Below are 24,408 nucleotides of genomic sequence, written 5' to 3' on the forward strand. Positions count from 1 at the left end.
ACATTCTTTAAACCCTTTGGCAATCTAGCTTGGTGTGTTACTATAGTCATTACAAACAAGCCAATCTTCTTCTGTACACACCCATGTTTTGAAATGGCCACAGGGAATGGATGCCCCCTCATGACAAATAATTGCACATGTCTTAAAGGTTTTCTAATAGAAACTTGACTATTAACAAAATTAATTACAGACGTGCAAATTTTCCTTCCATCTACACTGTATCTTTGAAACATAATCAATACATACTTATTGAAAACTACATTTTGAAGTGTTGATTGTAAATTACAGCCACAGTCACTGCATTGCATGTCATGGAATGCTTAACTTAGAAGATCAGAACAATTTACTGATTGGTTATAGGAACATATACACATCTTTCAGAAAGATCCTGAGTACTGTAATCCTTCTTACATTGTGGACACCTATGATTCCACTCGTAACTAATTCCTACACACCCATCTACACTAACACTTTCCTGCACTAATAAATCAAAGACCGTCATTAAAAATGCTTGACTGTATTCCTGTGCATTTTGAGAAAATTGTTGACTTCCACTGGTAACATCTACTACCTATCAGATTGATATTGCTGAATGTGTATTGTGTGGTTTTTCATCTACAGATATTTTAAGGAATGAAAGTTTCACACATAGCAGCTCCTCTGCTGTGGAAGCTGCTTCTTGCATCAATGAAGTCATTTGAAACAACATACAAAAAGCTGCATTATAATACCATTCAACTCCTGTTTCTTTACTAAATCTGCAATGAGAGTATGTTTTAGTTGAACAACCCTACAACTCCGGTAGATTCTGTTGATTATTAGTCTTAAGAGGAATGATTTTATTTGCATGTAGTTTCATTGACTCCCTATGTTTCCTGGCTAAGAGCCTAGCAGGTACAGATATAAGGTTCAAGTGAGGTGCATACATTACACATAACCTATTATATTCTTCAATGCAAGAAATGTCAGCTATCACTTTTCTTTCATCAAAGTTTATTAAAAATAAATCTTCTATTTTTTTTATGTGACAAAGCTACATATGACATTTCTTCTTTAAACATTGTATGACCAATGTCAATAAGTGCTGCTTCGAAAGTCAACCCTTGTGATTTATGAATAGGTATTGCATATGCAGAGCAAAATGGAAACTGCGCTCTTTTCACAAAGGTATCCTTAAAAAGAATGAAATGTTCAGAAGTCTGAGAAATCAAATTATTTTCTGCTACACAATCAAACTTTACTTCAACATGTTCAATGTTTGTACTGTGAGTAAAAGTGTGACATGCAATCACTCTTCCCCTCGCTCCATTGACTAGACCAATTGCTACATTTAAGTTTGTCCTTAACATTACTTGTGGATTAATGCACAGTTTTAAAACTGCTTCTAAACCTGCTGTTTTAGAAATGTAATTCTCTAGTTGAACCTAATAAAGCTTTTTCTCTCTTACCCAATTCTAATGGCATAACATGACCATCTAAACATTACACAATTTTATCTCGACAATATTTTGCCTCTCTCACAGTAGCATTGTAGAGTTAAACTTGTTAGACTCTGCAAGTGTGTACATCAAAGCAACACAAAAACTGTTTCTTCCTTAAGATTCAACATGATATCAGACAGACTGCAATCTGCATGAAACATGTTAGAAATCAGTCTTCCCTTTAAGACTGCTTTCACATTCTCCTCAAGAACACCAATACAAATCGCATTAAGCATTAATGAATACTTTAAGTCTACAGATTGCCTCATATTAATGGTAAATTCCTGGAATTCAATACAATTGCAAAGATTAAAATGACCAATACTTCCTATACTGTTTTGACTAGCCTTGAATTGCAGCATTTTGAAAACTGGTTGACCTTTCAGGAGTTCATTGTAACAAGTCTCCAAAAACAAGTACATGTTCACCTCCAAACAAAACGCTGTAGTCAGTCTTCAAAACCTCTTGCATTCGCAAGTGAATGAAAGCTAAAATCAAGTTAGACACCATACTTACTTCATCTACAATCAAGGTATTTAATTTTCATAGAACTTTTCCTACTTCTTGTGCTTCACTTAATACAAATTTTTTATACTCTAGTTTATTGACATGCTCCACTGGTTGCATCAACAGTCGATGTAAAGTAACACCTCCTACATTAAATCCTGCTAAACCTGTTGGATAAGTTAAAACACATGACAAAGAGCAATCCATTACAATTTGGATCATTGCTCTTATTGCATGGATTAAAAAAGAATGACCAGTACCTACCTGTCTACTAACATTCAACAATATGGGTTTATATTACACACAAGAACATTGATGCTTGTCATGCTGTAAACCATGTAAGAAGCTAGCTTTAATTTTATAATAAACGTATGGTTGCTCTACATTAAGTTTAATATTTCATCACAATTCACATATGCAACTTTAGTTTGTTGCTTTGCACTTTCCACTTCTTCCATGGCAAGCTCAACATCAGTTTGAATAACTGGCTCAACTATCACATTTTGACTTCCTGCTGCAGAATCTTGACTTCCCTGAGGAGTCTCTTTTGCCAATTCAATTTCCAAAAGTTATTCTTGCCGTAGTTCTTTCTCCATTAGCTCCAAATACTGCTCAAATTTTGGATATGTAAATAAGCTTTTATTTTAACAAAAAATGATTCTTCAAAGGTTTCAAAACTTCTAAGCAAATCAATCTCAGCACACCATGCGAAGAACAACTGCAAAAGACAAAAATAACATAATTCCTTTTTCTCTGCAGTTTGGCAAGACAGTTTCATGTGGTTGATAACACTTGTCTTCTCATGTCTCACTAGGCAACCAGTACATCCATGTACTTTAAACCATCCTCTGTCGCTGTTTGCTTCAATACTCCGATACAAGTAGCGTTCTGCAACTTCATATAAACAAAGAACCTCCAATGCTGCAGATTGATTTGTATAATGTGTATCAATCAAGCTAGTTTTCAGAATCTCTGTACTGTCGGGTACTTCTTCAGCTAAGTGCTGAATTTCACTCAAAGGCTTCAGTACCCAGTACCTTCTAGAACCAGCTGGGCCAAGATATTAATGCTACATCCATACACAGGCACACTAGTTAGCTGATCTGCAGCTTTGTAGCTACCACACTCTCTATGTGAAACCTCTTCAGACCAATGCTTAGAGATTTTTGACTAAGACCAGTCTGCTGATAAATCTGACCATACCACAGCTGCATTGCTCTTTTCAGCTTTTGACATGCATGCTGTAACATAATGAGCAACAGCTGTTGTAGCATCAGCAGTATACTGTATATCAGTACATCTGTATTTTCATTCCAAAGCTGAGCAATGACAGGATTTTAGTCATTAATTAATTGGCATTCCTTATTTCTTTTTAAATTATATGTATTTCTTGATGACTTCCCCATAACATGATGTCAAACAGATGACATCAAACTATTCACTCAACCAACTGCTACCAGAGATCTTGGAAAGCCAAATCTGCCCTGATTGTAGTACTTGTCTTTACCTTTGTATTTTCTCTGACAGCAGTTTCCACATGAGTGATATTGAAACCTTCCCACCCTGTTCCATAGATCAGCATTCACGTGCTGAACTGGAATAGAACAAGTAACATATTTTTCTATGAACTCCATCACACAGCCATCACTATTTTACCAAACTGAGGAGAATCTTTAATCCACAACATTATATGTATATGTGGAGCCCCACGTGCTTGGTACTCTTTCCTCCAAAAGAAATCTCCCACAGTGTCCAGTGGACCATTTCTTTATTACATATAAAGTGTAAAATGGCTAGAAATCTGTGATGAAAGAACTGTGATGCATTTGCAGGGTCGATGGAACACAATTCTCCTGTTGTCATGTGTTCTATGTCTTCTTTCTGTGGATTACTTTCACAAATCTACTCTGCAAAATCATCCCAACCATACTCTTAAATAAATACACTTAAAGTCACAAACCAAGTTGGAGGGACCAAGTTTCGGATTATGCATCTAACCTTGAGTCTCTCCTATACCAATATTCCTTGGTTCCTCTCATTGTAGCAAGAATATTGGTAAGTTTACCCTCTAAAACTTCATTTTTTTCTTTCACCAGCATTTCACAAGCAGAAAGATTTTGAAATCTGGTTCTGGTCTGAAGTGTATGAGCAACTGCATAACATAATGTTGAAAATTCATAATGTTGAAAATTCACTTTCATACAATAAGTGAAAAATATATTCAACATTAGTGCGGAGTCGTGAATCTTCAGAATACATCCTTGTACAACGGTATTCTGAAGACGAGATTAGAACCTTCCTATCTTCCATTATACCTCTTAACAGTAGGAAAAAGCATAGGGAAGCAACACGTTTCTAACATGGGCACCTTTCATTGCTTTCATTTGATACAATTATAAACTGTCACCCATGACTTCACTTGAGTGTAAAGGATGAATAGTGTAATGTTCATGTAAACTATTCCTTTCTGCAACAGATAGACATTGCAACTGACCTTCACTGCTTAACATCAAGCATAGACAAGTCTGGTACAGTCAGACTGCCTTTATATACATCATTACCGGGGTTGAAATTCGAAAATGGAAGAAGCAGGAGCTGAAAGTAGCTCTTGGATGTCGAGGATCTTCCTCTGACCAGGAGTTATTCACCTGACCCAGGAGCTGTTAAAGTCGTGATGTTTTTTTTACAAAATTACATTGCATGTGCAATGAATGAGTTAAAATAATTCTGAAGAAGATCACAAACTACTTAATGAATGAGTTAAAACAATTCTGAAGAAGATCATAAACTACTTTAAAAAAAAAAGCTTTACAGGTGAAGGCCGTCACTCTGAAGTGATTGAAAGACAGTGGAACTTGCTTCTTTTTAATCTGTGATAAGCGCCCAACAATTCATGCACCATACTCTCCTTCTTTCTGTTGGAATGTTGTTCTCTCTTCCACATGCATTGCTGACTGTATGTTGATTGTGGCATTGGACAAAGTTGCTTTACTTTTCTTCCCTCTTTTATTTACTCTTGGCCCTGGCTTTTTCTCTGTTGCTACCTTTTATGGCTTCCATCACTCTGCCACTAGATCACTATTTCTGTTGGTGTATCTGATTGTCACATGTTTCTTTCTGTGGCTGCCTCTTTCTCTGCAACCACCTTGTTCTCTCTCGCTATCCTTGGGGTGAAGATATAGGTTATAGTTTTAAAGTATCTCTGGTTGCTCTTTTGAGTAAAACTGGAACTAAAATATGGGTTTATGGTGCAGGTGCTGAGTGTACTAGTTGCTGCGATGTGTGCCACAGTATACGGAAGCACTACATGACTAAATCTGAAGTTTAATTATGTATTTATTTATTTGTATACTTACATAGCGCTGAAAGCCCACAGGCATCAGAGCGCTTTAGCAAAACACAATTTACAACATAGAAACATAAATAAATGAACAGCAAGAAAGGGAACAAAAATACAGTAAAAGTGGTACATTTGCAGTTCATCTTAAAACAAATATTCTTGAAATAAAAATTAAGAACAGGCTATTTCACTATATATTTCAAGTTTGATAAGCCCTTAGGTAAATATTTACAATTACTCAGATAGAAAGGCAAGTTGGTAGCCCCCTCAAACCCGACCTGAAAACAATCTTTCCTGATTACACCACTCCTCAATCTCCAATCTGCGCACACAATTTCAAGTCTGAGTGTCTAACTACTCCTGGCCCAGTTCTTTGGTGAAGCCAGGCCAGAACGTTGTTTCTTAATGCCTCCCTTGGCTCCCTCCCACAAGGCTTCTCTATATTGACAATGACAAAGTTCCTATCGTCCATGTAGAAACTTGTCGCTGGGACTGGCATTCGTGGTTTCATAACTCGAATATTGTTAGGAAAAGAGAACAAAATAAGGCCTTATGTCGACCCACATCAACACAGTGTTGCTTAACTTCTCCACATCCACCAAGGGTGCAGGATAAGGGCCTCCAGAGCCTCCAGGCATCTCATTCATTTGGAAGGGGGAACACAAAGCTCAACTATTTTATGGGAGCCAGTATTGAGACCCAATTCATCAGGTGTAGATTGTGGATCACAGTCCTTTTTCTTTGGTAGGGGAGCCAACTGGGCGCAGGTATTCACTTGGGCTAGGAATTGATGCTTCTTCAAAAGGAGTTAACAGCTCCGTTTGACAAGATTCATCTACCTTGATAATATGGTAATTCCCTACACAATTGTCCAGGGAGTCCACCCAGGTGCAAAAGTCGTCGAAACTGTTACACAGATTCAGATCTTTAAATATACTGACTTTTACTAACACCCAATGATCTGCACCTGAGACTCATCCTTCCAATCGGGCAAAGCCAATGCTGCCAGGGGGGCTTGGAACTCAGAGTTAATCTCAAATCCCTCTTTATCAGAGCGGGACATTATGGACAAGGAGGGCATGAAGGTATCCCCATAAGTGCTGATGAGTTTGAGGTATTATTAACCTCATCTATTGTCTGATTAAACCATAGTCAAGTCAGTATTTCCACTATTCAACAAAGTCACCTCAGGGGACAGGTCTGCCCTCTCCGAACGCCTCCTTTGCTGCAACCTTTGCCTCCTGCGTTTACTCAATGCCTGGACCTCAAATAGACAGTCAGATATGAGGACCGGGGCAGTCACCTTCGACGTAGCCATAGTAATATTTCACAGCCAGGCTCCAATTAATGACAGGTGATGTAGTCATAGGGGTAGCAGTTGGGGGTGTATCTCCCAATGCCTGTTTTAAGGGAGTCATGATAAAATTGTCAAATATTGAACCACCCGTGGGGTTTTCAGAATGCCTTTTTTAATAATTTTCCTTCCCCAAGGCATCCCGTATCAGAGGGAAGAAGCGCTTAACAAGAATTGTGAGGGAGCACAATTACTCACGCAGAGAAGACACTAGAAAACAATGCAGCAAGTGGCGGATAGTTGGTCATCCAACCGGTTCCCCTTGATATAGCAGGAGGATCACGGTGAAAGAGATGGAGAAGGAGGCACACAGCGCCTGCCAAACACTGCCACAGCCGAGCTGCTGCACTAACCCTTGTGCGTCCTAGCAGGTTAGAGGGATGGACCTAGAGGAACAGATGAAGGAACGTAAACTGCACTGCTGCCAAAAGCCATAGCCGCCTCCGACATTTTTGCAATTGTGCAAATCCACTCACTAACCCTATTGTAGGAGTTAGTACATTTTTTTAATGGCCTTGGGAGAATGAATGGCTGAGTCATACCCGCTTTGATTCCAACCTGAGGCCCATGGATTCAGACTTCTGCATCAGGTGCATTAACCAACTAAAAAAATCGCACCAACTAACAAAATATGCGCAAATTGGTTGATCGCTCAGCATTTAGATGCAGGACAATGGCAATATTGGACTGAATGCATATCTTTGAGAGGACAAAGGCAATTTTTTGACTAAGTGTTTTACAGAATCTGGAATGGTTTTCAAGCTGGAACAATCATCTCTACACAGGAAGAAGCGAGTAGGCAACTTGTTTGTTTGTTTGTTTGTTTATTTATTTATAATGCGCTCCAGACCCATAGGTTACCGGGCGCAGCAGCAAGTATATGCGAGACTTACAATGTTACAAAGTTGCATGAATAAGTTTACAATATTACAATATTACATGAATGTACAATTACCGGTTGCAGTATTTACATGAATGTACAGTTGGCAATATACAGAGTTAGCAGTTATAAACATAGGGTTACACACATCTGAGTACATTAAGTAGGGCTACACTTGTGAAGGTTCATTACAGGTGTCTAGTCGTTGTTAGCGTTAATGTGTTTGATGAAGTTCCTTCTGAAGTGTGGGAAGGGTTGGTCTACTCTTAGGTTGGGTGGCAAAGCGTTCCACAAGTTGGCAGCTCTCACAGGGAAGCTTGCGCCACCGATTTTAGCAAGTCTAAATCTGGGTACTACCAGGCAATTGGAGTTGGCGAGTCTCATGGGTCTAATAGATGTTTTTCTTTTTATTTTGTCCGTCAAGTAACTAGGAGCAGCATTATTTAGGGCCTTATGGGTCAAGGAGATCATTTTTAGGTGGATTTTATTGTCCGTGGATAGCCATTTGTGTTGCTGCCTAATAGAGGAGATATGCTCCCTCTTCTTTATGCCTAATGCAGCTCTAAGAGCATTGTTTTGTAGTGTTTGGAGTCTTTGGGTGGTGGCTTTATTGGCACCACTGTATAGGGCATTACAGTAGTCGAGTCGGGAAAGTATTAAGGCTCTAGCCAAGATTAGACAGCTGGTATTGGACAGGAAGGTCTTGCCTGCTCTTATCAATTTACAGGTGTAGGCAGTAGTGGAAGCTAGGGAGTTGACCTGTTTGGTGAAGGACAAGGTAGAATCGAGGTAAAAACTGAGTGTTTTTACTTCCCTCGAGACTTTGATAACATTTCCATCTATGTTGAAAGCTGAGTAGTCCGGGCCCAATTTGTTAATATTGGATTGTGTACCCAGAATGATCATCTCTGTCTTATCATCATTCAGGCAGAGACCATGAGTAGCCATCCATGCCTGAATGATGAGGTACACTCTATTCACCAACTCCCTGTCCCTACTATGATCCCCAGAAAGTGGGAGGAGAATCTGTGTATCATCTGCATAGTTAGTGTAGGTGATACCAAGATTGTCCAGATCATCGAACAGAGGTTTGGTGAATATATTGCATAGAGTCGGGGAGACGCAGGATCCCTGAGGGACTCCAAAGGTGATGGGTATAGGGTCTGCTGCTGCCAATGGGGAAAAAACTCTCATAGTTCTCTCACTCAGAAAGGATTATATCCAACTGATAGCTTGGGTGGAGAAGTGAGCGGCAGAGTCCAAGTGTCTGCAGAGGACCTTGTGGTCCACAAGGTCAAACGCAGCTGAGAGATCTAGTAGGAGGAGGAGGGCTGTCTTACCTTGATCTCTCAATTCGTCTATTTGGGTCTTTAGGTTGATAAGGGCTGTTTCTGTTCCATGTAAAGGGCGGAAGCCAGATTGTCTAGATCCTAGTAGTTTATGCAGTTCAAGGTATTTTTGAATCTGTATATAGGCCACTTTGTCCAGGATTTTCAACAGAAATGGAACTGTAGTGATTGGGCGGTAGTTAGTAGGGATGAGAGGGTCAAGAGTTTGCTTTTTGAGCAACGGGAGCACCCAGGATTGTTTTAAATTAGCTGGGATGATGCCTGTGGCGAAGGATGCGTTGACAAGTTTGGAAATAAACAGTGATAAATCTCTGGCAGCGTCTTTTATTAGCTGTGCTGGGCAGATGTCACCTTTGCAATTTGATGGTGTGAGGGTGAGGATGATTTTTTCTATCTCTAGTGTGGTGGTTTTGGTGAAAGAGAATTTGCTAGACTGGGGCTTGCTGGTAGCCTTGGGTGGTGGCAGAGTAGGAAGGTTGAGCAAATCTTTTTTCAGTTGAATTTTATTTTGGAGGGTGTTAATTTTGTTGGTTAGAGCATGTTAGATATCTGTGCACCAGGTCTTTAGTACAGGTGTCTGGTATGGCAATGGGTGACTCAAGTTCCTTCAGTATGGAGAAGAGTTCCTTCATGCTTGAATTAGAGTTGGCGATACGATCATTGTATGAATTCCTCTTAGCCAGACAAACTGCATTTTTGTATTGTCGGGAAATAGATGTTAGGTTGGCCTTGTTCTCCGCAGTTGGGCATAGTTTCCAGTTAGATTCATTAATCTAAGTTCTTAACTTCATTAGCAAACCTTTTCTAAAGTTACAGTGAAAGCTCTGATTAAGGCAACTGCATGGTTTTAATCAGAGGCATTGTTTATAACTGTCATGATGCCTACCTCCAAGGAGCCAGGTCCGACCCAGCAACCCCAGAGGCAGATATCATTTCCCCCAGGGGAGTGCCAGCGGGCCCAAGCTGGGGCCCTTTGGACGCAGTTCTGGCGCCTTAGGCGCCAGGCTTATGTTGGACCCCTGTCCTGGCGCCTCAGGCGCCAGGCTCATAAAGCTAGACATGTGTTCAAGTGTTTTAATGTGCACTTACCTGATGCAGACCATGCTGCTACATCCAGGCTCTCTTGAGGCCTGAATGGAACTACTTTACCAGTGGGACTACTTTCCCCTGGGTGTGGTCGGGGAAGGATACATACCTGATCGGTGGAAGGATACACACTTGGAACTTCTTCCAAAGCTATTTAAACCACACCCGATCAGCAACTCACGCTTCGCGTTGTTCTGCTCCTCGCAGCTGGACGCTCACCGTGTCAGCTCCTGCATCTGGACCTCAGCCACGCCTGTCAGTATCCTGGTCACCTGCAAAGGGAGACAAAAGACCTTACCTGCTAAATCAGCACCACAGAGACATCACACCGACGATCCTGAAAAGGAAGACATCATTTTTAAAAGCATTTCGCTACGATCGCTGCAGTGCTGCATTTCACTCACCTATCCTGGACGCCTCCATCTTCAGCAGCGATCATCCGGATCCACAGCCACTTCCCAGAACCTAGAGAGAAAAAGACAAGGACAAGGTGAGAGAAGGAAAGGAATAGGAAAAGCTCAGTTTCCTTCTAAGACTTACCTGTTGGGTCATTCCCATTTCATTTTGGGTCTTGCCGCTTCCAGGCATTTTCCGGACCCCGGCCCCTATGGGGAAAAAAGACAAAGACATTGAATGAGCGAATGCAAAGCCATTACCCGAGCGCTCATCCAGAACTTACCTGTCATTTACTGGAACTGCACGTTTCACTTCGGGTCGGCGCCATATCTTCGGCATTCCGAACCCCGGCCCCTAAGGGGAAAAAGACATAAGCATTAGCGCTTCCTGCAACAAGACAATGAACATTATTATTAAGCTTGGACTTTTGAACTTGCAGCAGAACTTTTACAGTGCCTTACCTGAATAGTCAAGCTTACCTGAACTCCCATCAATCCTCAATCCAGTGAAGTAGCTGGGTTTCAACGCACCCCTGCATCAGAAGCAGGATGGAGAGCTCATCCTTCCTGACCCTAAGGTGAGACTTCACGGGGAATCGTGGAAGGGTATCGTGAAGGGTTGGAAGAGAGTGGGAGGCTTGAGCATAACTCAGTCAGTAGGTAATACTCCCTTTTCACGCACAGGGGAATATTAATGCGAGCCAGAGAAGCCAGAGTAGAGGGGCCCTTCCTGTCCACCTTCAGAGTCCTGCGCTTCGCCATTGAAGAAGCACCAGCAATCGAAGCCAGACCTGCGCCTCCGTGGGAATCAGGTGAGCGTTACAATAACTGATTTGCAATTTGTATTGTCAGTAACTCACGGTGTATTAAGATAATTTAAAAGTCGATGTACATTGGTACTTTTTTGGTGAGTCTCTTTTATCCATTTTGAGCTGAAGGCCCTAACAAACTTTTACAAAGAAGCACAGTAGGGCTTCCTGCAGTAATTACTTGGATTGCTATATGTAGCAGTTCATGATCTAATTTTAAATTTTAAAGCCTTAAAAATGTGTTGCAAGAAAATGTTATTCGACCTTCTAATAGAAATGCTCTACAAGAACTGCCACTGCTTTCCTGCGAGAAAATCAGTGAAACTGACTCCACTTTGAAAAGCAGAACTTAAGAAAAAAACATTTAACTTGTACATGCATTTTAGAAAGGCAAGTGCCACTTAGCAGGAGCTGTTACTGCAATTCGTCCAATTGTTTTTCTGGTGCTTGGCAACACATTTTCTCTGTTTAATTTAGTAGTAAGCTTTGTTTTAACTGGTGAGGCTGACAGGAGTGATTTATGCACATTCCCATGGGGCTAATCAAGGAGGAGCTGAAACTAATGCCTGCTTTGAACTTTCAAAGAGATTAGCAGGAGCACTCTTAGCTCTGAGAGGAGCTAAACAGCTCAGCGCCCCTACATTTCTATCCCTGTCATTGTGCTCCAATTGAAACGCCAATGCATTTTTCACCTTTCCAATAGCTCTTATCTGTAGTGGCAACACCATTTGCTAAAACAAATAAAGAATCTGCAATGTCACCCTTCACTCCTAGAGTATTCACACTTTCTTCCAAATTGAGGGGTGAATACACAACTTTGCCTCTCATACCTTGCACTAATGATTCTTGAGGTAGATCTGGCCTCTTTGTTTGCAATCTAACAATAACTTGCAAAGGATAAACAGAAAGCAATAATTTCAAACATGTTCAATTTCTGAATCACAACAGGGATTTCAGGTGCATGTCATTCAAGACCCTTATACTTGTTAATGGTGCCAGTGCTACCGTGACGGATTGCCTACCGTGCCCGCTTGTGCCTGGCAGGGTCAGACGGGTCGGGCACAGTGGCTCTGGCAGGCAAACCCGTAGTTTGCCAGTCTGGAAACAACAGTGCCGGTAAGCTTAACAGCACCGTTGTTTCCGGATCGGCACACTTATCATCAGGCCCAGTATCTACAAACATAATGTTTCTCACTTGTGTCAAATCGTCTTCTACCAACAAATACAGAGAAGGTTCTTTCCAAACATCTCGTAAACTGTGTTTAATGTTCTCCTCAATGTACACTAGTTGCACTTAAGAAATTGCCTCAACAAGATACACAAACAATGTCAGGTCTTTCAGTAGAAGACAACTGAAACATTGCAATACTTTTTTTAATACTATTGAAAAATCAGATCCTTTGAAAGCATATGATCATCATTTACACTTGCTGTAAGTGTATCATCTACATACACATGCTCTTTTAAATGTATGATATGTATCATTTGAATTGTAGAAACTAAACGTTCTACAGTTCCAGTCAGAAGTGTTTGATTTAAAAGTGCAAGAGACATACTTGGTGTTTTGCACTCATACAGTTCACCTAGAAGGTATCTCATTTTATTATGATGTGCAGCCAGCATCTGTATTTGATGAAACTGACTCTTACACCTACTTTTATCAAGACAAACTAGAGAACGACCCAGAAGTCCTATTTTTTTACATACTTCACAGCCATCTATTCTCTGTAGCATCTTGATCTGTCTTTGAACATTATACTTTTGTGCAAAACTTGCAAAAACTTCTTTAAGACTTTACAAGAAACCTTATCAATATTGCAAAAGAAATTACCCATTCAGACCTCACAATGCTTTTTAGGTTTTATTCTAGACTGACCATAACTTTCAATTTCTGTATTATAAGACCTTATGATTTCTTCTTTTTCAGAAATCACACAATTTCGTACTTCATAGCTACGTCCGCTCTCATCAATAGCTAGGGGAACATTCCTTCCTTAAATGTAACTCCCCTCATTAAAAAATCTTTCTGTATGAAAAGTGTGTTTCCACTCTCCAATAAACACGTCACAAAACCTGTCACATGTAAGTACTATATTTGTATAGAATGGAGTACTCCATTCAATACGAAATTGAACAATTTTCTTTTCATATGAAAAGCTTTTTTAATTATTCTACTTTTTTCTTTTGAAAAAACGCTTTACCACATATCTATATTTTGGTTTCACACTTTGCCAAAGATTTGTAAAAACTTGAGAGTGTTACATTTTCCTATATGTATCTGTATTCCTCTGTTTCAAATTGATAGCACATTTGATATCTTTTCTTCTAAAAATCTTTGTTTTTTACTAGCTACTAACGGATTGGATACATTTTTTATTTTCTTAATTTCACTAAAAACAGTGTTGTTTCCATCAATTTGTTCAGTTGGCACATCTCCTATTTGAAATTGCAGATTTTTAAAAGTATTATTGACAACAGGTATTGTATAATCTACAGTATTTGTATCTACAAATTTAAGAACACTACTTTTTAAAATATTATATTTCAAAACTTGACTTCTCTGCACACAATTCATTTTTATAGTACGTTGTTGCTTTCTTGAGAGCATCTCACAAAAAAGCTGTACAAAAAAAAATTGGGATGGTAAAGGTCAGTCATGGTGTTTCTTTACATTTTCAATATATAACATGAATTGTTCTTTATATAAAATGTATTCAGTATTTTTAGTTTTGTAATTTAATACACTTTATAGGTATTACTTGGTAAGTAGGGGTTTCCATATTTAATGTAAGCGTTTTCTGAAGAGGGTTCAAGCTGTAGCACATGTTTTGCTATAGTTATGTATGAAAAAAATACATTTCCCATATCAGATGTCCTTCCTTCTTTCTCTATATCTATGACCTGGCAATTCCCTTAGTTGGTGCATATCTTTCATGTCATATGTGAATCCCTTATAATGATTTTTAAGACTATACAACAAATGGTCACTATAACCTATGCAATTACTTCAGGTTTCATGCAGTCTTACCATCGTGAAAATGTACTGTTCCAACCATAAATGCATCACAAACTGAACTGAGAAACTCAGTTACCATCCATTCAGACTCTACTTTGCTCATCTTATTTACACTACATGCAATCCTTCACACACTTTCTCAAATCATGTAAGTCTAATCCAAGAGCTATATCTGCCTATAGAGCAAAAGGGCATTCCTTCACTAGAAATTTGAAGGAAGGGAACATGGTCTCTGCTTTACATTCATTCATCCCATAAAACTGAACATTTAAAGTGCGCACCTTAAAAAAAAAAATAATGGTTCTTAGTACTCAACACAATAAACATGGTATAAATTAGCATAGCATGTTAATTTACATACATAAACGTTTGGCAAAATAATCTGCTGCATATCTTTGGTTTGATGCAGCAACCTGCCATTCATTAATCTGTGGTGTGTCCTCAATTCATGAGGAAGGTGATGAGGTAGGAGATCTGGAAGGTAATGCACTTCAACTCAGTTGCTCCACCCAGCTCCAGTTTTGACACCTTACATAACCTCTGCTTAATAACTGTTGCTCAACTCCAGGCACACAGCATTGAGAAAGCTGCTGGTCACATGACCGGAGCCTGCCACTCACCTACTCCTCCCACCACCTATTTATCAGTCCTCCTTAAGCGTCCTCATCAAAGGACATACAAAGAAAAAGGGTCTCACCTGTTTGTACTTATTCATGCCTGATAGGGCCAATGGCCTGACCCGCTATCCTGCATTTCACTTACAAACTAATCACTAATAATGCTACTCAACAAAAGATATCAGCATGTAGGTCCTCCCTCCACTGCCCATCCCCACTCTCACTAGGGTTTAAATGGCTACGTGCCCGGGCCAGCCCAAAAGAGATACCCTAGCAAAACACATCTATATTATTGTTGCCCCATCCCACTAATCATTCCTTGAGTAATACCTGACACACTCTAACCATAACTTCTAAGCATAATTCCCAAACAACTCCTAAAGAGAAGAAATGTTCTATGGAAACTTACCAATTAACTTTACCTGTAACATGAATGTATTCAGGAATTACAACAAATAAAAAAAAATACATTTACCAACATCAAAATCAAGTTAGCATTTATCAGCTGCACTCCATCTTAAGACTTGTCATATTTAAGGCCACATTCAAAATCATCCACACATCTAAGACAAAGGTAGTTACAAATATAGGATCATAGTGAAGAGTTTGCTATCCAACTTCAAAGCACAAACATAGCATCAATATTTTTCAAGGGTAGAGGTATGCTGCTTGTTTAATTATACAAATTACTATGCACCTCTATCCATTTGACATCTCCCTATGTCAATGCATTGTGTAGCAACATATGACATTGCATAGCATGAAACCCAAATAGATTCCTGCCTTTCCAAAGCACACCATTTCCAAGCAAATTGTGAAACTGCCAAATATAGTTACTGATTATTAATCCTAAATGACTACCAACAATTAGATGGGAGTGGAAATACTGCAGTATGAAGATGGAGAATGGGAGAAAAGACTCCCCCCAATCTCCTTGCGCCCCTGGCCTAGAGGATCGCGGCCCAGACACCCGCCACAAGATGAATTTGTCTATCTACCAGACGACCAAATACCTTGGTACAAGAACATACGGATGTGCCCACCAGCCTGCCCGCCAGCCTGCCCTACTCTAGCCGACACCTGCGGCATGGATGAACTCGACTAAGCCCTTCAACAATAAGGACCTACATTGTTAGAGATGCCATGACGACATAGCCAACTGTCAGAACACCCGTGCAACCATGCACACTGGACACCCCCACACCAATCCAGACGAAGAACATACTCAGTGCTATGACGTAGGTGACGGACACACCCACTGACGTGCATCTTTATTATTTTTCACATAGGTTCTCCGAAATGCAGAAACGCAAGACGCACAAAGCACTCGTTTACATGCTTGCTGACGCTTCTCCCGACCCTTGCATGGTGATGAAAACACAGCGAAGACATGATACTGCCTATGAAGCATTGTGACACCGCAACTTAAGTGCCGTGCATCACACATCCCCACCTATGAACCAGGCCCAAGTAGGCCGCAAGCAAGAGCCTCCATGAACACTGGGCGAGCAGGAGTACAATTGCTGACCCTGCAGAACGAGCCCAGCGAGAACTGACAGCCAAGGGAGCGATGTTGCAACTCGTATGCTACCAGCCGACGCCAAGGTCACACCTGTAAGCAAAACCAGGCACACAGAGGCAAATACAACTTTAAATGTGCAGAATTCTGTCTCAACCATGGTCTCTCCTCACGTGACCAAGCCAAACCTGACAGGGTGCCAGACCCACGAGGGAGAAGGCGCCTGGGTCCCACGTTTGGGACACAGGCTGCAACAATGAAATGACCCAATGGACACCTACAGCGATGGGAATGGTCTGCTCTCAGGCATATGAGCAAATCCACGCATTGTCTGCACGAACACATAGTTACATATTGTTGCAAATGACAGGTACACCGCAAACTGGGAACAACGATGGTCCCAGGCTGGGGGGCTTGCGAGTGGACCAATCAGAACATGGGGCACTCATCACTGACGCCACTAACATTAGCCAATCATTAGGGGTCTTTGTGTACCAATTTTCAAGTATCTAATAGAAGGGACAACCCAAGTATACCACCTGACTGACCCTTAACCACTAACAACGTTCCATATACGTAGGCTATACTAACCCTACCACTCGAGGAACCAATCCAGAGTGGCGATAGGTTTTTTGCTAACTTTCCCAGGTGACGCAAGTAGCGCGTCATACTGAGGCAAAAAGGGGCCTGCGAGCCCCACGAATTTTGAGAGTCTGGACGGACGCGTACATTCCTAGACCCATCCCTGTCGTTGTTCAATAAACAGCAGAACCACCTTGCTTCTTGTGTGTGTCTCATACTCATTTTTGGCATACGCGGGAGGAGTTGGGGCCTCCCAGCCCGGAGGTCCGCGGAAGGCCCAGCCGACCCCGGGAGAAACTCCCCGACAAGTTGGAGGCACTGCTGAGATCTGGTTACGATCTACCTTTTATTTTATTTTTCCGAGTACTCTCGTTGCGAGGAGGCCCGGCGGCGCGGCCCCCACTGCCGCTGCCCCCTTTTTGAGGACTACAGGACCATCGCGGAACTGCGAGAAGACCGGACAGCGCAATCTGGATATTGGCCCTCGGGAGCCGGTTGAGAAGTATCCCGCCCGCGGTTGGCGAGTGTCCAGACGTGGTCCAGACGAGGGGAGGTGGCGAGCCGCTTGGAGGGGTGCACGCAGTCGAGCGGCCCCCGCATCAAGAGAACTTGGTGAGTATGCCACACCCAACAAGCAATGTGAAATTGTGAGGGAGGGGGGAGGAATGGAATAAGGGAGATGGGAGGTGTTACCAAGGTGTGAGGCGAAGATTTGATAAATTAGTGTTGATGGTGAAGTGATTGGTAGCTGGACAGGTGCAAGGAACAGTCCGGTACGCTACGAAGAAGAGTGGGCGGAGCACGAAAAACATCACGTGCGACCACTCGTAGACACTGATTGGCCTAGGTCGCGACCACCTGTAAGGGTGTGTGGGTGTGTGAATTGGCGATTATTGTTCAATGAGTAGATGAGGATCCCTATTGATCGAGCAGCAAAACTCAATAGATAGATGACGTTTTCCTGTAGGCGGTAGCTAACTGGTTGCCTAAATACGGAAGATAATTGGCTGGTTAAGCCCTCCTGTTGAGGGGCGTATCACACGCGAGGCGATGCAGCGTGCGCAGTCTGATTATATTATTGGTTACCTTGTTCCAGGCGTGACAAGAGGACAGCTGTGGGGTTAACAGGGATAAATAGCAAAACTTATTTCGAGCATTCAGAAGTATGAAAAGAACTTACCGGTATTTTCGAAAGAGGTTGGTGACGTCACCCGTAGGGCTTTCATAGGATACCCCGACCACACAGCGTTGTTGAAGAGTGGTGGGGAAGCGAATAGTGGTAAGGGGGAGAGCACGGAGGTCAACGGCAACGATTAAATCAGGGCCAGGTGGAGAGGGGGATGCGATCACGCACGGAGAACGCCGGCCGCGACGAGTGAGGAAGGAGGAGGAGGGGTGAAGAAAAGTGGGACGGCTGTATAAGCACGTCACACAGGGCACGCAGCCGCAGGGGCTACGTGCGCCTTGGCCGTAGGGGGCCGTAACGGTATTAGGTGAGAGAAACAAAGACAGAGAAAAGAATACATACTTGCAAGCGTTATATTTGACTGCTTTCTTTTTAGCGGACGATTGCAAGTCCCCAAAACTACGGGGCCAGGTAAAACATCTGAAATTGTATAGAGTTTATTATTAGCCAGGTAACGACTACCATATCGAGGGGAGCTAACAACACAGTGCTACCATGTCATACGGGATAGGATCGGGAGGGTGGGGGAACACCCTCACTACCCCGCTAAAGCATATATGTAAAACACTGTCACCCCATAGGGAGAAACTGATTAAATACAGCATAGAATGGACACAGGGGACGGACAACAAAATGACGACACCCTGGCCGCCTAACGGCAGTTTTGACCCACATGTCCAGCACTCACTACTGACCCATCTACATAACACATACAAAGGGAAGAAGTTGACGCACCATGTGGAGGTGTTTAACTTATGGAGGATGTTCCAGGGGTCCCGACCAGGACCGACCGGATGTTCACTGTGGGGGAAACAAAGGAGGAGAAGAAGGTTAAGGAGAAAGAAGAGAATGGGGAAAAAGAGAGTGAAAGCACACAGTGCACGGGAAAAGGGCAAGAGGGAGGAGAAAAGCCTAGCAATGTAAATGAAACAGAAATAAAAAAGGAGCAGGCCGACGACATGCCCTTGGCGAAAGTAGCGAAAAAGGAGGAAGGGGGATTATATCCTATAACGGAACTACGAGAAGTGGTAAGGCAACAATTAAGGGTGGTTGAGGGGTATTCGAACCCAGCATACAGCCCACCACCATATACAGCTACAGGTGGCTAGACGGGGGGGAGGCGACAAGTGCGGTAGGGCCAACTTATACGAAGATGCCCGCAAGGGAAGGAAAGACTAGTGAAGAACAAATTGCAGCCATAGGACACGACGAGTGGGTAGCTGCGCAGGTGTTATTAAAATTGCGAGGGACATTAACAGGAGAAGAGAAGGAGGTAGTAAGAAAAATGAACGAGGACGATGAGAGTAAGAGCGAGATAAAAGGGGAAGGGGGGAAAAGGAAGGAAGGGGAGCTGTTACGAGAAGAGGAGGAGATTTTGGAGGAACGATTGGCAGAGTTAAGGAATGAGCAAAACGCCCTGATCAAACAGCTTGAGAGGGAGGAAAGAGAGAGAAGGAGTGAAAGGAAAGAAAGTAAGAATGAGTTGGAAAAAATGAGGGAACGAACTGAAGAACGAAAGAGGGAAGCTGAAAGGGTGAAGGCGGCAGCAGAAAGGGTATCTCGAGCAGCACAGCGCGACAAGAAAAGGGAGGATGAAGAGAAAGAAAAGGAAATGGAAATATGGAAGAGGAAAATACTATCAGAAACTAAAAAGAAATACGAGGAAGGGAGGGTAATTGGAAGCATATTAGAACAGGAAAGAGAGAGATGGGAAAGGAGGAGAGAGGAAGAAAGGATATTAGAAAAGATGAGTAGTGAAGTAATGGAAGAATTAAAAAAGAAAAGAGAGGAAATAGGTGGAGAAATAGTAGAGAAAAAAGAAGGGGAAAGAGGAGATATGAGAGGGGAGAGTGGGATAAGGAAATATGTACGCAGGGACACAGAAGTAGCAACAACATCAGCACAAAGGGGAGCAATTGGTAAAGAAGAAGTGGGAGGAACGGATTTAATAGATTTAAAAACAGTGACGATTAGGGGGAAAAAGACAGATTGGGGGTTGTCGCTCCTGGATGATTTTTCCAGCGAGGAAGAAGAAGGAATGGAGAGAGAAGGAAGAAACGGGGAAAGGGAAAGCTTAGGTAAATTGTACATCACCCGAACCAACAGGGAATCACCATGGGCTTGCAGAAGGAAGGAAGAACTGGGGGAAAGTGAGGAAGGAGAGCAAGGAATGGCGGGAAGGCAAACACGTGCAGCTACACCCTCATCATCCCGTCCGACATGTCCACCTACACCCGCACCCGCCCCTCACGAACACACACCCTACGCCGGCAGGCTTAGAGATCTCCCTGGACACAGGCAGGAAGAACGAACACACACGCCCACATCAAATAAAGGAAATAATAAACGAAGGGGAAGAGATGAAGGGGAAACAGCTATGAGTGGGGGAAATATGGACATAACAGATGACGTAGACGACACAGAAGAAGAGGAGGGGTATACGGACTCAACACCGCGACATGCGGGGTGTCAGATAGGACACAACCTAATGCCACTTTTGGAGAGAGGAGGGGTTAGACCACAATACGTCCCTTGGAAGCATGCAGACACGGAAAATATAAAGTGTAGGCTCCCATCACTAAGTGGAGGAGCGGGGAAATGGATATATGAGATGGAAAAACACACTGCAGGACAGAAACTGGCAGTAGGAGACGTGAAGGGCCTACTAATATGAATATTAGGGGATGCAGCAGATGCCATCTGGAAGAGAGCGGGCTTCCCCGGGGTCACAATAACGAACACATCACATGACGGGGCGCCATTTGCAAACTGCAGACATGCATTATGGCAAGCACTAAGGGTACAATACCCAGACACCTCAGACATAGGAGCAATTACATCACGCAAGATGCGTGAGAACGAAGATCCTGTTGATTATATCCAGGAAATTCAAGAGAAGTGGCGTATGGAAACTAGAGAGCAGTGGGACAAGACACCGGCAATATTTTGTCATATACTAATACAAGGGCTCCCGGAGGCAGTGCAGAAACAATTGAAGAAAGTAGTGGGGATGGAAGCAGCGGCTTGGCCAGAAATACAACTGACGATAGTACATCATTGTAGGATGTGGCAAGAAAAGATGAAACAAAAGGAAGAAGATAGAAAAGCGGAAGAGGCTAAATTAGTGCAGAAAAAACTGACTAAGTACACGATGGAAGGTGCACTAATAACTACACCTACAACAATGACACCAAACCCCACGCAAGAAGTGGCCGCACAAGGTCCCTCCCAAATACAATCACCACAAATTATAACACAACAGCTGCCACCACCCCCACCATACACGGCTAACATGGGAGGAGGATACTTGACATCAGGAACTGGATATTATAATAACAACAGGAGAAGGGGAGGAATGATGAGGGGGAGGGGATATGGCTATAATGCACAACAGCAAGGGGGAGGATTCAGAAGCTTCTACCCCACTTGGCAACCAGTATACCAGGATAATTCAGGAAGTTTCCCATGGCAGACCAGGGAACCACCTGTATGTTGGATTTGTGGAATGTTAGGACACATGTCACGCACATGTAGAATGAGACCCTCCACACCAGCGTGGGGGGAACAACGACAACAAGGGCCTACAAGGGAACAGCAGGGTTACCAACAACAGCAGGGGCTGCCACAGGGCAGCACGCAGCAACAGTTAGTAACACAACAACAGCCACAGACATATTCACTACCGCAACAACAGGTAGCGATATCACAACAACACCAAGTGCAGCAAGTACAGCAGCCCACTCAAATACAGGACCATAAGGTAACCTCCACTAATACACAGCTACAGCAAACACAACTGGGAAGGGTGACTGTCCTGGGATACAACCCTTACACAGGAAGTGGTCAATCATTATACCCACAATAGGACAGCCCACAGACGTCCTTGGTGTGTCCCATCCTGTCGGTAACACCTAATAGTGCGGAGGAACCACGCATTGAGGTAACGATAGGTGATAAAAAATTATCATTCCTTGTTGATACTGGGGCAACCCGGTCTTGCATAAGGGAAGGTAAATTTAAGATGTCAGGTGAGGCCATGAACACCCAAGGATTCTCTGGGGCTAGGGGGTTGGTTCCCTTTACTGATAACATCTCCTTATCAATAGGGGATTATGACATGTCCGTCCCGCTCCTGTATTCAAGGGAGTCGCCAGTAAACATACTTGGGAGAGACATAATGAGCAGGCTAAATATGACAATCTCCTTCACGGAGGACGGCATAATTTGTTCCACTCCAGGAATAAACATGCTCACTGCACGGCAAATTATGCAAGCATACTGTGGGCAGACAGTGACTCGGGCTGAGCCAGTAGATGGCGAACTGTTCCAGTACGGAACAGACATGGCATTCGCATGGATGCCAGGAATAGAAGGGAAGACCTGGAGGAGGCCAGCAGCCTATTTGTTCAGACCTGAGACACCAGCCAATGAACCGGAAGGGAAGGTGACTTCAGTGAGCATCGAGAGCATTATAGCGACTGCTGATTATATCGCAGTACATGCCCAAGACCGGGAAGGGAAAGCATGGAGGGCAGTGATAGCACTGGCTGAGGGATGCAGGCTCACCCAGGTGTCCGATGAGGAGCTCTTTTCAGAAGACAAGGAAGAGGGTGAAATGGTATTTATGATGAGTCTAGATATATGGCTAAGAGTGACATACAAGCAAGTGGCACAGAAGAAAATTGCCATGGCACTTGAAGCACCCGCATCTACCCCAGTTCCCTTTTACGAGGAAGATATGGCAAAAGTTCCAACATCACTGTGGACCACTAGTCCCTATGACGTGGGCTGCATAAAGAGTATTGGGGGAGTAAGAATAAAACTGAAAAAGGGTGCAATACTCCCTAGAGTGAAGCAATACCCACTATCAAAAGAGGCAGATGAGGGCATATACGAAACAATAACGGCCCTAATAAATAACGGTATACTGGTACCATCAGAATCACCATGTAACACGGCCGTGTACCCAGTGCGCAAAGCTAAAGGAGGGTCTTGGCGTTTTATCCAGGACCTCAGGCCCTTGAACAACATTGTGGAAGCAGAATACCCCATAGCAGCAAACCCGGCCACAATATTATGTGGAATTCCAGCAGAGGCCTCATGGTTCACAGTGATTGACCTCAAAAATGCCTTTTTCTCAATAACCCTGCATCCAGATTCACAAGACTTGACAAGCTTCACGTACAGAAACACAAAATGGAAACACACCAGGTTACCACAAGGGTACTGCGAGTCACCCTCAATTTTCAACAGAGTAATACAGATGGACTTGGGAAACGTTGAATTGGAAAGTACGGTGCTGCAATATGTTGACGACATAATAATTTGCAGCACAAGCGAGAAAAGGTGCAGGGAGGACTCATTGAAAATGCTGACAATATTGGCTGAAAAAGGTTACAAGTTAGACAAAGAAAAGTTACAGTACTGTCAGGAACAGGTATTATACATTAGTCAACTAATATCCCAACGCGGAAGAAAGATTGCACCACAAAGAGCACAGGCTATATCAAACACGCCATTGCCACAAACAGTGAGGGAGCTGCAGCAGTTCCTGGGATTGTGCAACTACTGTAGAGCATGGGTTTTTGATTACAGCTCATACATAGGACCCCTACTTGAAGCATTGAGAGAAGCAAACAAAGGGGAGAAAAAATTGGGGTGGACAAGGGAAATGAAGGAAGCATTTGACGAGTTAAAAAACGCGATATCAACTGCTCCGGTACTGGCCACCCCAGATTATGAACGACAGTTCCTTATCTTTTCACATTGTGACTCAGCAGTAATGAAAGCAGTCTTGGCTCAGTAAACAAGCATGGGATACAAGCCAATAGCGTTCTACAGTGGTCACTTGGACCCTGTTATGTTAGGTCATTTCCCTTGTGAACAAGGTCTTGCCGCAGATGCCTTCGCGGTAGAGAAATCATCATCTATTACAATGGGGTGCCCAACCACACTATTCGTGGAGCATGCACTATTTGCAATATTGAACAAGCCTAAGTCCACACTAACCACGCAGAGGGCGTCAGGTTATGAGATCATCTTATCTAGACCAGAACTATCTATTGTTAGATGCAGTACAGTTAACCCTGCAAGGTTTATGGCGGAAGTTATTGAGGAAGGTGATTATGCTCACGACTGTACGCAGAATACAGAAATGTACTCATGTACTGGAAAAGTTGAAGAGGATGCGCTCAATGGAGGAGAGCTCTTGTTCATTGATGGGTCATCAACAATAGACCAGAGTGATGGGATAAAGAGAACTGGGGTAGCAGTTGTAAAAATGACAG

Source organism: Ambystoma mexicanum, chromosome 7q (genome assembly GCF_040938575.1).
Source record: "Ambystoma mexicanum isolate Mex_15411 chromosome 7q, UKY_AmexF1_1, whole genome shotgun sequence".
Taxonomy (NCBI): Eukaryota; Metazoa; Chordata; class Amphibia; order Caudata; family Ambystomatidae; genus Ambystoma; species Ambystoma mexicanum.